This window comes from Geotrypetes seraphini, chromosome 4 (genome assembly GCF_902459505.1).
Source record: "Geotrypetes seraphini chromosome 4, aGeoSer1.1, whole genome shotgun sequence".
In the NCBI taxonomy this organism is placed as follows: Eukaryota; Metazoa; Chordata; class Amphibia; order Gymnophiona; family Dermophiidae; genus Geotrypetes; species Geotrypetes seraphini.
Genome location: NC_047087.1, coordinates 310,730,296 through 310,743,012, shown reverse-complemented (window position 1 = coordinate 310,743,012; position 12,717 = coordinate 310,730,296). Strand labels below are relative to the sequence as shown.

General features: G+C 47.2%; 1 protein-coding gene across 3 annotated transcripts in view; it reads right to left on the bottom strand.

Moving 5' to 3' along the window:
• The window catches only part of NHLRC2 (NHL repeat containing 2), a 204,559-nt gene that overhangs the window by 121,822 nt on the left and 70,020 nt on the right, over positions 1-12,717 (bottom strand). The gene's annotated exons all lie outside the window — the stretch shown is intronic.

Below are 12,717 nucleotides of genomic sequence, written 5' to 3'. Positions count from 1 at the left end.
GCAGCGTCAGAGAGAGAAGAACCATCGGCTCAGTTGTGACGATGTGATGCGTGTATACTGTATGTACTCGTATTGCAAGACCTCGCTTGTTTAGAACAGTCGCTACACTCCCGCAGCGTCAGAGAGAGAAGAACCATCGGCTCAGTTGTGACGATGTGACGCGTGTATACTGTATGTACTCGTATTGCAAGACCTCGCTCGTTTAGAACATTCGCTACACTCCCGCAGCGTCAGAGAGAGAAGAACCATCGGCTCAGTTGTGACGATGTGATGCGTGTATACTGTATGTACTCGTATTGCAAGACCTCGCTTGTTTAGAACAGTCGCTACACTCCCACAGCGTCAGAGAGAGAAGAACCATCGGTTCAGTTGTGACGATGTGACGCGTGTATACTGTTTGTACTCGTATTGCAAGACCTCGCTCATTTCAAACAGTCACTACACTCCTGCAGCATCAGAGAGAGAAGAACCATCGGCTCAGTTGTGATGTATGTATACCAATGGTCTCAAACTCAAACCCTTTGCAGGGACACATTTTGGATTTGTAGGTACTTGGAGGGCCTCAGAAAAAATAGTTTGTCTTATTAAAGAAATGACATCTTTGCATGAGGTAAGTACCTACAAATCCAAAATGTGGATTATCTGAAATTATCAGAAGCAATGATTTATAGTTTATAAATATTTCCTTAATTGCTTCTGATAATTTCAGCTATACACAGATGAAAGCAGTGCAACATGCAGAAAGTAAAAAACTATCAAAGTATCAACTGCAAGAGACAAGATTTTGGACCAACTATTTTGAGGCCCTCAGTATTATAAAGAACTAGTATTTTAGCCCGTTACATTAACGGGTGCTAGAATATATGTCTGTCTGTCTTTATTTCTGTCTCTCTCTCCCTCCCGCTGTCTTTCTTTCTGTCTTTCTCTCTCCCTGGCCCCCTTTTGTCTGTCTGTCTTTCTGTGTCTCTCTCTGCCCCTGTGTCTTTCTTCTTTTCTTTCTGTCTCCCTTCCTCCCGCTGTCTGTCTTTCTTTCTATCTATCTGTCTCTCTCCCTGCCTCCTATGCAGCAGCATTTCTCTCCCCCCACTTCCCTGTGCAGCAGCCACAGCAGCATTCCCTCCCCCTCCATTTCCCTGTGCAGCAGCAGCATTTTGATCCCCCCACTTCCCTGTGCAGCAGCCACAGCAGCAGCATTCCCTCCCCCTCCATTTCCCTCCCCTACACCACTTTCCTGTGCAACAGCAGCATTTCCCCTACCCCCCTTTCCATTCCCGCAGTCTGGCCAGCTCCCTTAGTCCCTTACCGCCCACCCTTTCCCTTTCTGCGGTCCCGACAAACCTGACGATTCCAGCAGCGTCTGCAGCACTCTACACAAGCTGCTTCGGGGCCTTCTACTGCTCTGATTTACTCTGGCACGTCCCTGATGAAGCGCTTCCAGAGGGAGTAATAGGGCAGAGTACAGTACAGGGGTTTAAGAAAGGATTGGACAATTTCCTGCTGGAAAAGGGGATAGAGGGGTATAAATAGAGGATTACTGCACAGGTCCTGGACCTGTTGGGCCGCCGCGTGAGCGGACTGCTGGGCATGATGGACCTCAGGTCTGACCCAGCAGAGCATTGCTTATGTTCTTATGTTCTTATGTTCATGTGTAGAGTGCTGCAGACGCTGCTGGAGTTGGCAGGTTTGTAGTCGGGACCGTGGGAAGGGAAGGGAGGGGGTGCGAAAGGACTAAGTGAGCTGGTCAGACATCGGGAAGGGATGGGAGGGTCAGACCACGAAAAAAACTTACAGAGTGAGTGGGGAGCCGGCAAAGGAGTCTTTTTGGTCAGCGCTTCTCTTCCCGGGCCACTATTTGGGTTCTGCTGCCGCGAGCGTGGGGTCGTTGTGATTCACTTTGGGTTCTGCTGCCGCGAGCGTGGGGTCGTTTTAAGTGCGCATACGCACTCTTGCCGGCCATGGACATACGGATCAGGGAACACGCGGTAAGAGTGCGCATGCACGCTTAGCGTTTTATTATATTAGATGATTCTTTATGGAAAACTTGTGCCTTAAGTGTCCAGTGGTCGTGTCTGCAACCGCCTTCACCTCTCACCTCCTACAAGCTACACTACCTCCAATAGTTACCTTACGTTCTGAAACATACATTCTGTACGTGATTGTGAGGTGGAGTAGAAAGGACAATTGCGTACAGACGCAGGCGAGCGCTTGCGTAAGGTTACAGCAGTGAGGCGGGCAACGTTACAGAATGCGACCGCCGGACACTTAAGGCACATGTTTTCCATAAAGAATCATTCTTTATAATACTGAGGGCCTCAAAATAGTACCTGGCGGGCTGCATGCGGCCCCTGGCCTGCAAATTTGAGACCACTGATGTATACTGGATGTACTTGTATTGCAAGACCTTGCTTGTATATCAAGTTAAAATTTAATAAAATGTTTTCCTTGTCTTGCAAAACACTTGCAAACCAAGGTTTTACTGTACCTGGATGAATCTCAGAGTAGCAGTAGAAAGATCACAGAGCGAGTGAGCTTTGCTCCTGCCACTATCTATCTTGCTAGACAATCAAAAATAAAGAGGTAGATTGGGGTGGGGTGGGGGTGGGAGGAGGTTGGTTTGTTCTGTGTGGTGGCAGGGGGAAGGGAAGGATTGGAGGAGCATTTGCAAGGGCCAAAAGGAGGCATCCGCCTGTCAAATGCCTTTTGAAGACCACATGGAATTATGAGAGACCTGCTACCGTTCTTTGCGACACCCGTTTTCATTTGGCGGTGAGGTTCCCTGACGCAGGGGCGAAACATGATTCATCACGTTGGAACCTTCAAATAGATAAGTGCTCCACTTTCTTTTGAATTCATGTGAAGATTAACGGTATTTCGCCCACTAAAGAACGTCAACTATTAAGAGCAATATGCTAGAATTGGATGGAGGTCTCCGAACATATCATTTTCTTGTAGAACTGATTTAAAACAAGGTTATATGTATTTATAGTGACAATGCAAATATAGGGGAGTTTTGCAAATATCTATTGTTTGATCACTGAATGGAGGTCAGACACAGTAAGTCTTTTGAAACTTTTTTTGGGGGGTATGCATTGAAATACACCAATTTGAAGACCTTCTGTTGATGCTCAAATTTACAGCAACAACAGGTAAGGAATTACACTTTCCCCCCTTGTTAATCTCTACCTGAAATCTTTTTTTTTTCTTCTTTTTAAACTTTCTAGTTCAATTACGATACAAGTGCCAAAGGCTCCAGACAGATGGATTCCATTCAGAAGCAGTTCATTTTTGCGGTCCTAACCTTGCTTGGAGAACAAGTTGTAAAGTCAGCATTCCACAAATAGCAAGTGGTTGAATTAATTTAGAAGTCAGAGCTTCCCCTGAGGCTAACTCTTATCAGTTAACGGTGCTGTAGGATGCGAGTCAAGCTGAGAAGTACTCCTGGCTTCAGTACCAGCAGTGACTGGATGTAATTAATAGATAAAAGGCAGCCTTAAGGATATCTATCAACTTATTGCAAAAACATCTGCAAATATGACATTTATATATGGTTTCTAATTTCTTTACATATTTTTTTTAACATGTCCCTAATGGAACAGCTGCTCCTGGCAATTCATAACTAGAGTGGAAGTAGAACAGATTTCTTCAGGTGGTAAAGGAAGCTGACTAGTGAAGGACCTTTCCATACATGCCATTGTTGCAGTGGTATTGTTTTTAAATCTAATCTAATTTTCTATTTGTGCATCGCTCATTCCTATACAGGCTCAAGGCGACTGTAAAGAGGAGTAAGAGGGGAGAGAAAGAGGAGGGAGAGAGAGGAGGTGGATAGGTAAGAGGGAGAGGAAGGGGAGAGAAAAAGAGGAGAGAGAGGAGGAAGGGAAAGGGAGAGAAGACAGGGTAAAGGAGATTAAGAGCTCCTTTTACAAAGGTGCGTTAGGGCCTTAACGCGCGGAATAGCGCACGCTAGCCGCTACCGCCTCCTCTTGAGCAGGCGGGAGTTTTTCGGGTAGCGCGCACTAAAAACGCTAGCCCACCTTTGTAAAAGGAGCCCTAAGTGTTTTTAAAGGTAGTGGGGATCAGTTAACTTTAAGAGCGTGTGGTGCAGTGGTTAGAGCTACAGCCCCAGCACCCTGGGGTTTTGGGTTCAAATCCTGCACTGCTCCTTGTGACCCTGGGCAAATCACTTATTCCCCAGTGCCCCAGGTACATTAGATAGAGTGGGAACCCACTGGGACAGACAGCGATAAATGCTTGAGTACCTGAATAATTTGTAATCCGCATAGAATTGTAGGATATGCAGAATATCAATAATAATAAAAGGCTAAGCGCGCATGCGCTTTTCAAAAATCGTGATTCCTGGTGGCATGAGGTGTGCTTCTGTGTCACACCTCACGGCGCCTGCGCTAGCTGGAGGCGCGTGTTCCAGGGACTCCTCCCTCCTGCTGCCACTGCTCTTCAAAGCGGCCTGCTGAGGGAGAGAGAGAGAGAGGGCGGGTCAGAGGGCGGAGTAACTCAGGGCAACACCCCCTATTTCCCGGTGCCCGGGCTGCTGCTACTGGTGCTCCAGTCTCCCCGGTAACCGTCTCCAGGAGCAGTAAACAGAGCGAGAGAGAGAGAGAGAGGAGGAAGTGACGTCACTGGGAAGCATGGCTGGTTAATTCTCGAGCTCCGGAGGGGCTCGATATTGACAGCATAATAAGCTATCTCTACAGAGCAGCGAAAGGGTAGCGGTCGGTGAATTGCACTCGTGAATGGATGGCGAGTAGAAAAAAGTTGGCAAAGTTTCAATACTCGGCAACGGGGAACGTGAAAACGAGATCGCATGCTCTGGAGTCCCCGACAACCTCAGACAAAATGGCGCATCAATCTGGGCCTAAACAACTTGGAACGCAACAGGCCAGTGCAGAGCTGGGAGACAAACTAATGGTAGGGAACTTGGAACGTTGGTTCAGAGAACTTAAGGAGGAGATGGTGGGGCTCCGCTCAGATGTTCGAGTGGCCCTGGCAGAAATAAGATCGGAGGTGAGCGAGCTGGGCACCCGAGTATCGGCGACGGAGGGGCGTTTGAACCAGGTGGAGCCCACGGTGCAGGCCTGCTCATCGGAGCTGCACGTGGCGGTGTCCCAGCTAGAAGAACTGCGGAGTCAAGTGGAGGACTTAGAAAACCGCTCGAGACGCCATAATTTAAGATTTAAAGGAATCCCGGATACGGAACAATACAAAGACGCGAGGACAGTGGTTAAAGACTTTTGCACAGATTTGCTTCGGGAAGAGGAGCGGGAGGACGTGAGCCCTATAGTTTTACAACGAGCTCATAGGAGCCTGGGTTCAGCCAGAGGCACGGGCAATAGAGACATCATTGCATGCTTTGGTGATTTCCCGATTAAAGAAAGGATTCTGCAAGCAGCCCGGCGCCACCCTAATTTTACATGGAAGGGAGTGGTGGTGGGGGTCTATCAGGACCTAGCAGCTGTGACCCTCCAAAAACGCCGCGCTTTTAAAGAGGTGACTCAATTTATGAGAACGGAGGGCTATCGTTACCGCTGGCTATTCCCCTTTGGATTGTTAATCACGGTGAACGGGAAGCATCGCCGAGTGGATTCCTCAGCTGACGCATGGCTCGCATTGAAGGATTTGGGCTGTAGAATGGCGGAGGACAAAGGCGAAAGGGGTTCTACAGGAGAGGAGGAAGATCCAGGCACCGGACCTGTGGAAGTACTGGCTGAGAGCCCACAGCCATCAACCTCTGGCACTTGAAATGATCACCAGATGCTGGAATTGACTGTTCTTGTTTAGTTCCTATATCACAGGGGGTTGTGGGAAGTTGAATACTGTAGTTGCGGCTCTGCTGGGTTATTCTATATAGGGGTGCTTGTTGATTGAAAAAGGGCTACCCGGGAGGAGGGCTGCATGAAGCTATTAGTTACATTTTATTAGGAGAGTGAGTTGAACTTTTCCTTACTTAATGTTCTTGCTTTAATGATAGAACTGGTTGGAAGTTGGATGATGGATGAATGGTGCGGCCATGAAGGAGAAGAGGTGAAGATAGTCTGGGAGAGAGTGCTTAATGGTACAGGGTTGGAATCCATATTATGCCATGGGGGTGTGGATCGGGGCAGTGTGTTAATGGCAGGGTTGAATGCTTCATTAGCTCTCCTCTTCTCTGTAAGATATCAGAGATTTTATTGGGTGGGATTGGTGGGTGTGACGGAGAGGGGAGAATACAGCTTTTATGTGGATCTTTCTGGACTTTGATGACGGGAGTTAGCTATTGTTTCCACTGTTCAATATTGTGTTATTTTCTCCCAGAGGGTATCTATAAATGTTTACTGTATAGGGAGCCTGCATGGTAATTAGAGATGTCTTCTCATAGTTCTACAGGTGGGAAGGAAGCACGGGGGGTTCTTGTTGAATATTGGGGGGAGGGGAGAGAGTGGACAGAATGCATGGGGAGTTGGAGTGAATATAGAGATAGGGAATGCAATCACGATGAGCCTCTTGGATATGACGTACATTTCTCATATGGCTGATTCCAAAATGGATGGATCGGCTATTAGGAGGGGGGGGGGGAGGGAGGGGACTGATTCTTAGGAGGGAGCAGACCTGGCAGAAAGAGGGAGATGGGGAGCCGGAGATTGTCATTGGATCCTGGAATGTTAATGGACTTAATAGTCCTGGTAAACGGAGCCTGGTGTTTAGGGAATTGACCCGTATGAAATGGGATATATGTCTGCTACAGGAGACTCATTTGAGACCCCGGGATGTTGGCCTACTCCAAAGACCACAATATGATTTGATCTGGACACATCAGAGTGTGGGGGCTACCAAAAGAGCGGGAGGATTGGCTATCTTGGTGCGAAAAGGGGTGGGATTCCAAGTGGAACACATATTTAGGGACAAGGAAGGGCGATGCCTGGGCCTGCAGGGAAGTTTGCAGGGTCGACAGCTGACAATTATCAATATATATGGCCCCTGTTCTGCTCAAGTCACCTATTTCAAGGGCCTTCAGACTGAACTGAGATCATTTGTCAGAGGGGCGGTTTACCTGGGGGGTGATTTTAACGTTCCTCCGGACCCAGTCTTGGATCATTCGGGAGGGGGGCGTAGGTCTCTAAACAATCCTGTAAAGGCGCTAGGCAATTTAATGCACTCACTGGGATTAGTGGACTGTTGGCGCTTACTTCACGGTACTCAGAAAACGTACACATTTTACTCTCATGCACAAAATACTTATACTAGACTTGATGGATTGTGGATTCATAGAAATCAGATGGGAGGGGTTGCGCGGGCTGAAATAGAACCGATGCATATTTCTGATCATGCCCCTGTCTGGGTGGCCTGCACTGGGGTGTTGGAATCAAGTGGGCATAAATACTGGAGGCTTAATGAGTCGCTCCTGGGTTCAGTGGAGGTAACAGCAGCAGTGGAACGCACAATCGCTGAATATTTAGAACAAAATGATAATGGGGAGGTAACCGATGCAGTACTATGGGATGCTTTAAAAGCAGTGGTTCGTGGAGAACTTATTAAATGGGGGGCTAGATACAAACGGAACAGAACCCAGAGATTTCTACACTTACGCCAGAGGTTGTTAGTGTTGGAGAGGTTACATCAGGACACAAGGGAGGCGCAGGTTTGGAATCAATTGCAGAGGGTGAGAGATGAATTATATCAACACCAGGTTGAGGAGACGGACAAACTACGAGCCAGGTTCCGTATTCAGACTTATGAACATAGTAATAAAGCAGGGGCTCATTTGGCTCGATACATTAAAATTAAGCAGAATAGAGCAACAATAACAAAGATACGGGGGGTTCAGAGGGGTGATGTAAAGGTGACGGACTCAGAGATCAGGAAGGAGTTCTTAACATTTTATTCTAATCTATATAGTGCCCCGGAGGCGGTAAATCGGGATGCTCGGGCTACTTTTCTCGATTCCCTTCCTTTGCCGAGATTATCTGACTCAGATCAAGCTTACTTACAAGAACCGGTAAAGGAGGCGGAAATTTTGAGAGTGATTAAGCAGTTGAAACCAGGGAAATCACCGGGATTAGATGGATACACTGGATGTTTCTATAAACAATTTTCAGGACAGCTAGGACCATTATTGGCGAGAGTGGCGAATGGAGTGCCACAAGGAGCCCTCTTGCCGACTACTATGGGGGAGGCGGGGGTTACTATACTTTTAAAACCGGGAAGGGACCCCTTGACATGCGGGGCTTATCGCCCTATATCACTCTTGAATTTAGATGCAAAAATATTGGCTAAGGCACTGGCTCTGCGTTTGGGGAAAATTTTGCCGTCTATAATTCACCAAGATCAAGCGGGATTTATACAGCGTAGGCAAGTGAGTGATAATATTCGGAGGACTCTGAATCTGCTTTGGGGAGCAGGTCAAAGGGCGGATAAGTTGGTCTTGATGTCCGTAGATGCGGACAAGGCCTTTGATAGGGTCCTCTGGGAATTTCTATGGGACGTGATGGATCGTATGGGACTGGGCCAGACATTTATTGGTTGGATTCGAGCCCTTTATACCGACCCGCGGGCTTGTCTACATGTTAATCAATCTTATACCGATTTTTTTCCCATTTGTCGAGGGACCAGACAGGGCTGTCCGCTTTCACCTCTCTTATTTGCCCTGTCTATAGAACCATTGGCGCTGAGTATCCGGAATCATCCGAATCTGAGTGGTTTTGAGCTGAATGGGGTTGAACACCGGGTAGCGCTATTCGCGGATGATATTTTACTCTATGTGAGGAAGCCCGATGTCTCCTTTCCGCATCTTATGCAGCTCTTTGAGCTATATGGAAGAATCTCTGGGTTCCGAATCAATCTGGATAAAACCGAGGTGTTGAATTTGACACTCACGCCTCCTGAAGTGGAGAACATTCGGGGCAGTTTTCCTTTTAGGTGGGTGGAACATGGTCTTAAATATCTTGGAATCTATATTCCTAAAGATATAACCCAGATTTATGAGAAGAATTATCAGCCCCTCTATAGGCGAATCCGAGCAGACTTGCAGAGATGGCATGGTCTTTGGATATCATGGTGGGGCAGGATAGCTCTAGTGAAGATGAATGTGCTTCCAAGGTTGCTGTTCCTCTTTCAAACATTACCGGTGCAGGTCCCAGCTCGGGATTTAAGGGGGATGGGGAAAGCTTTACGTACTTTTATCTGGCAACGTAAATCACCGAGGTTATCCCAATCTCTGTTGTGGGCGGCCAGATCCGATGGGGGGAGGGGACTACCGAATTTGGAATGGTATTATCAGTCAGCCCAATTGAAATTGATCCTGGACTGGGAACTGGGGGAACATAAAAGTGGAATCCAGTTGGAACAGGGACAGGGGGACAGTATGAGGTTGAAACATAGACTTTGGATCTCGGGATCCTGCCGATCTTGGACTTCGACTATAGCTAATCCCTTTGTAAAACATTTGGTCACGGTGTGGACCCAAGCTCGACACCAGTTGAGCAATGGAGCATTGATCTCTTCATTGGCTCCGATACAATTTGAACCCCAATTTCAGCCGGGGAGTGATACTAAGGTGTTTCATCGCTGGGCCCAGAGGGGATTGAGGGTCTTTAGAGATTTGATGGGGAACTCAGGGATCTTAACCTTTGAGACGCTCCAGAAGAAATTTGATTTGCCTGACAGGGACTACCTGGCTTATTTTCAGATACGACATTTCCTGCAGGCCCAGGGTTGGGGACAAGCTTTTAGTGCTGAGCGGGAATCCTTTGAGAATCTGTGGTTACTGCTTAGGTAGGTGCCCCGGCCTTTATCAGTGTTCTACCATTATAGGAGGGGTCATTCCCTTATTCAACCTTCCTTTCAGAAACACTGGGAGCGAGACTTAGAATTTTCCTTTTCCAATAAGCAATGGGAAGTGATATATGGGGAGGTGACCCGGGCATCAACTTGTGCTTTGGTCCAGGAGAATGCATACAAGGTACTCACTAGATGGTACTATACTCCTGAGCGTCTACATAAAATGTATCCGAGGACGTCAGCACTTTGTTGGCGTTGTAGTAATCACGTGGGTTCTTTTTTACATATATGGTGGGATTGTGAGTCTCTTGGACCCTTTTGGAGAGCTGTTGCCGCTACCTTGTCTACCTTGCTAGGGGCTCAGGTGGAGGTTACACCGCAGACGTGCCTTCTGGGGCTTTATAATGAAAAAGTACACGTTTGGCAGACTAAATTGTTGCGCTGGGGCCTAGCTGCAGCCAAATGTCTCATAGCGAATCATTGGAAAAACAAGGAGGCTCCTTCTTCAAATGCCTGGATAACGAGATTTCTGTCCATTGGACGAATGGAGATAGCGGTGGCTGTTCGTCGTCATAAATTCCTGTCCAGGGCTTTTACCTGGGTTAAAATAAGAGATTTATTGAACACCTTATAGGGGACGGTTAGCTAATTCTGCCGGGTCTGCTCTTTGGAAGATGAGAGGGTTTTACAGGGGGGGGGGGGGGATTTGGATTTAGGATGGTGAACATTGAAGGGAGTAAAAGGGGGGGGGGATTGGGGGGAGTAAATTGAGTGTGATTTGTGCATTCTTCATTTCTGAACATTACCTGAAGTTGTTGCTGTTGATGTTCTGGTGTTTGAAGATTGATATTCAAGGAGTAATGTATAACTTGAAAAATTGAAATAAAAATTGAAATTAAAAAAAAAAAAAACAGAGCGAGAGAAAGATCCCGGAACGCTGCTGCTCTGATACCGGGGAGGGGGCCGAGGGAGGGGGTCGCAATAACCACCGAAGCCCGGGATCGGCTGAACCAGGCAGCTGCAGGGTGCGGTCGGGGCTCGGTCTGTCTCGCTGGCGGAGCTTCAGACCCTTCCCGATGCAATGTAAGAAACAAAAAAGAAAAAAAAGCAAATCCAGGTAGGCGAAGGCAGGACGGAGGCTGCGATCAGCAGTGGCTGCTGCTACTCCTCAAGTCGCCTAGCTCCTCTCCGCCGGCCCCGGCCGGCAGCCCCTCCACCCCGTCCTCTCTGCTCCGGTGGCCTGCACAGGAGAAGGAGCGGATGAAGCATGATCACAAGGGAGACCGTGCAAAGGGAAATGCAAGGGGGTTGAAAAAGCGAAAGGTGGGACGGGAAGGGAAAAGGGAGGGGGGAGGAAGCCTAAAATGAAAAAAAACAAAACAACTTTGTACAGGAAGAGGAATCTCTAGCACCCGTTAATGTAACGGGCTTAAAGACTAGTAAATAAATAAGAGTATAAAAAATCATCTTAAGTCACGAGTCGTATTATTTATTTATTATTTCATTTACAAACGTTTATATCTCGCTTATCCAAAATCTATGCGGGTTACAAAATAACATTCATAAATCAAATTGCACCAACAAATCCTAACATTCTAAAATAAGACAAAACACTTGAAATTTCCTAGCATATAATATTCTCACAACCTGCCCACCTATCTTAGTTGGCGTCTTAGCTTTTTTTTTTAACTGAGCTATTCTCCTGCATGCCGGCATCGGGCGGAAAGGCAACTGCACACACACAGTGTGGGCACTGCCTAAAGATTTAAAGTGGCCGCGCACTTGGCAATGTCCGTATCGGGTTCTGTGGATGACGGCGCCCACATGTGAGAATTCTATTTGCAAAGCCTTGTACACTGACTGCTCTTTCTTCAATTTCTGTACTATTTTTAGCATATAAAATTCAGGCAGTGCTCTGAGGCGTTGCCTATCGGTACCAAGCTAACGATACTTACATCAGAAAACAATATTGCATAGCAATGTGAATGCTGTCATTCTTATTCATGCTCAGCCCTGATTAGAGTTAGGATCTGAAAAATTCACATGCCCGATTACTTGATCGAAAAGATTTATTTTGGCAGCTGACGTGGTGATACCTTCAGCTTTAATCAGGACCTGGCAAAACAAGAGGGGGCATGGAAGAGAAGATAGGGCAAAGGTTCTCAGTCCACTATTTTATTAGGTTTATGGAGATGGTGGAGGATGCCTGGAATGCCTTCCAAGGTACGGGTTATGAGCAAAAAAACAATGACGGAATTTTAAAAAAAAGTGTGGAATAAACCCAGAGGGTCCTTATATAGAAAGTCATTATCTCCCCCTATGATCCCCCCCTCCCCGTGAGCTCCGCTCAGCTGGTAAGTCCCTCCTATCTGTGTCCTTCTCTTCAACTGCCAGCTCCAGACTCCGTCCCGTCTGCCTTGCTGCACCATATGCTTGGAACAAGTTGCCCGAATCCCTACGGCAGGCTCTGTCTCTGACAGTGTTCAAGGTCTATTTAAAAGCCCACCTCTTTGAGAGTGGTTTTGACTCCTAACTCCTCTCACCTTGGTCCTGCATCCCCTACCGTGTATGTCAAGTTCATCCAAGTTAGATTCCGAGCAGGGACTGTCTATAAATGTCAAAATGTACAGCGCTGTGTACACCTTTCAGCACTATATAAGTGATAAGTAGTAGTGGTAGTAAAAATGGTGGAATCAGCACAACTTAAATGGCATTCATGTAAGTACATAAGCATTCCAAGTTTATTATTTCTTTGATATACCGTACATCAAAATTTATCTAGACCAGGAGTGCCCAAAAGGTCAATCGCGATCAACCAGTAGATCGTGAAGGCAACGCGAGTCGGGCCAACCAATCGCTGCCTGGTTAGCCCGGAACTTCCTCTCCAATGTCAGAATTGATGTCGGAGGAGAAGACTGGTCGGCCCGGGGCTTCTGCGTTGGGAAGCAG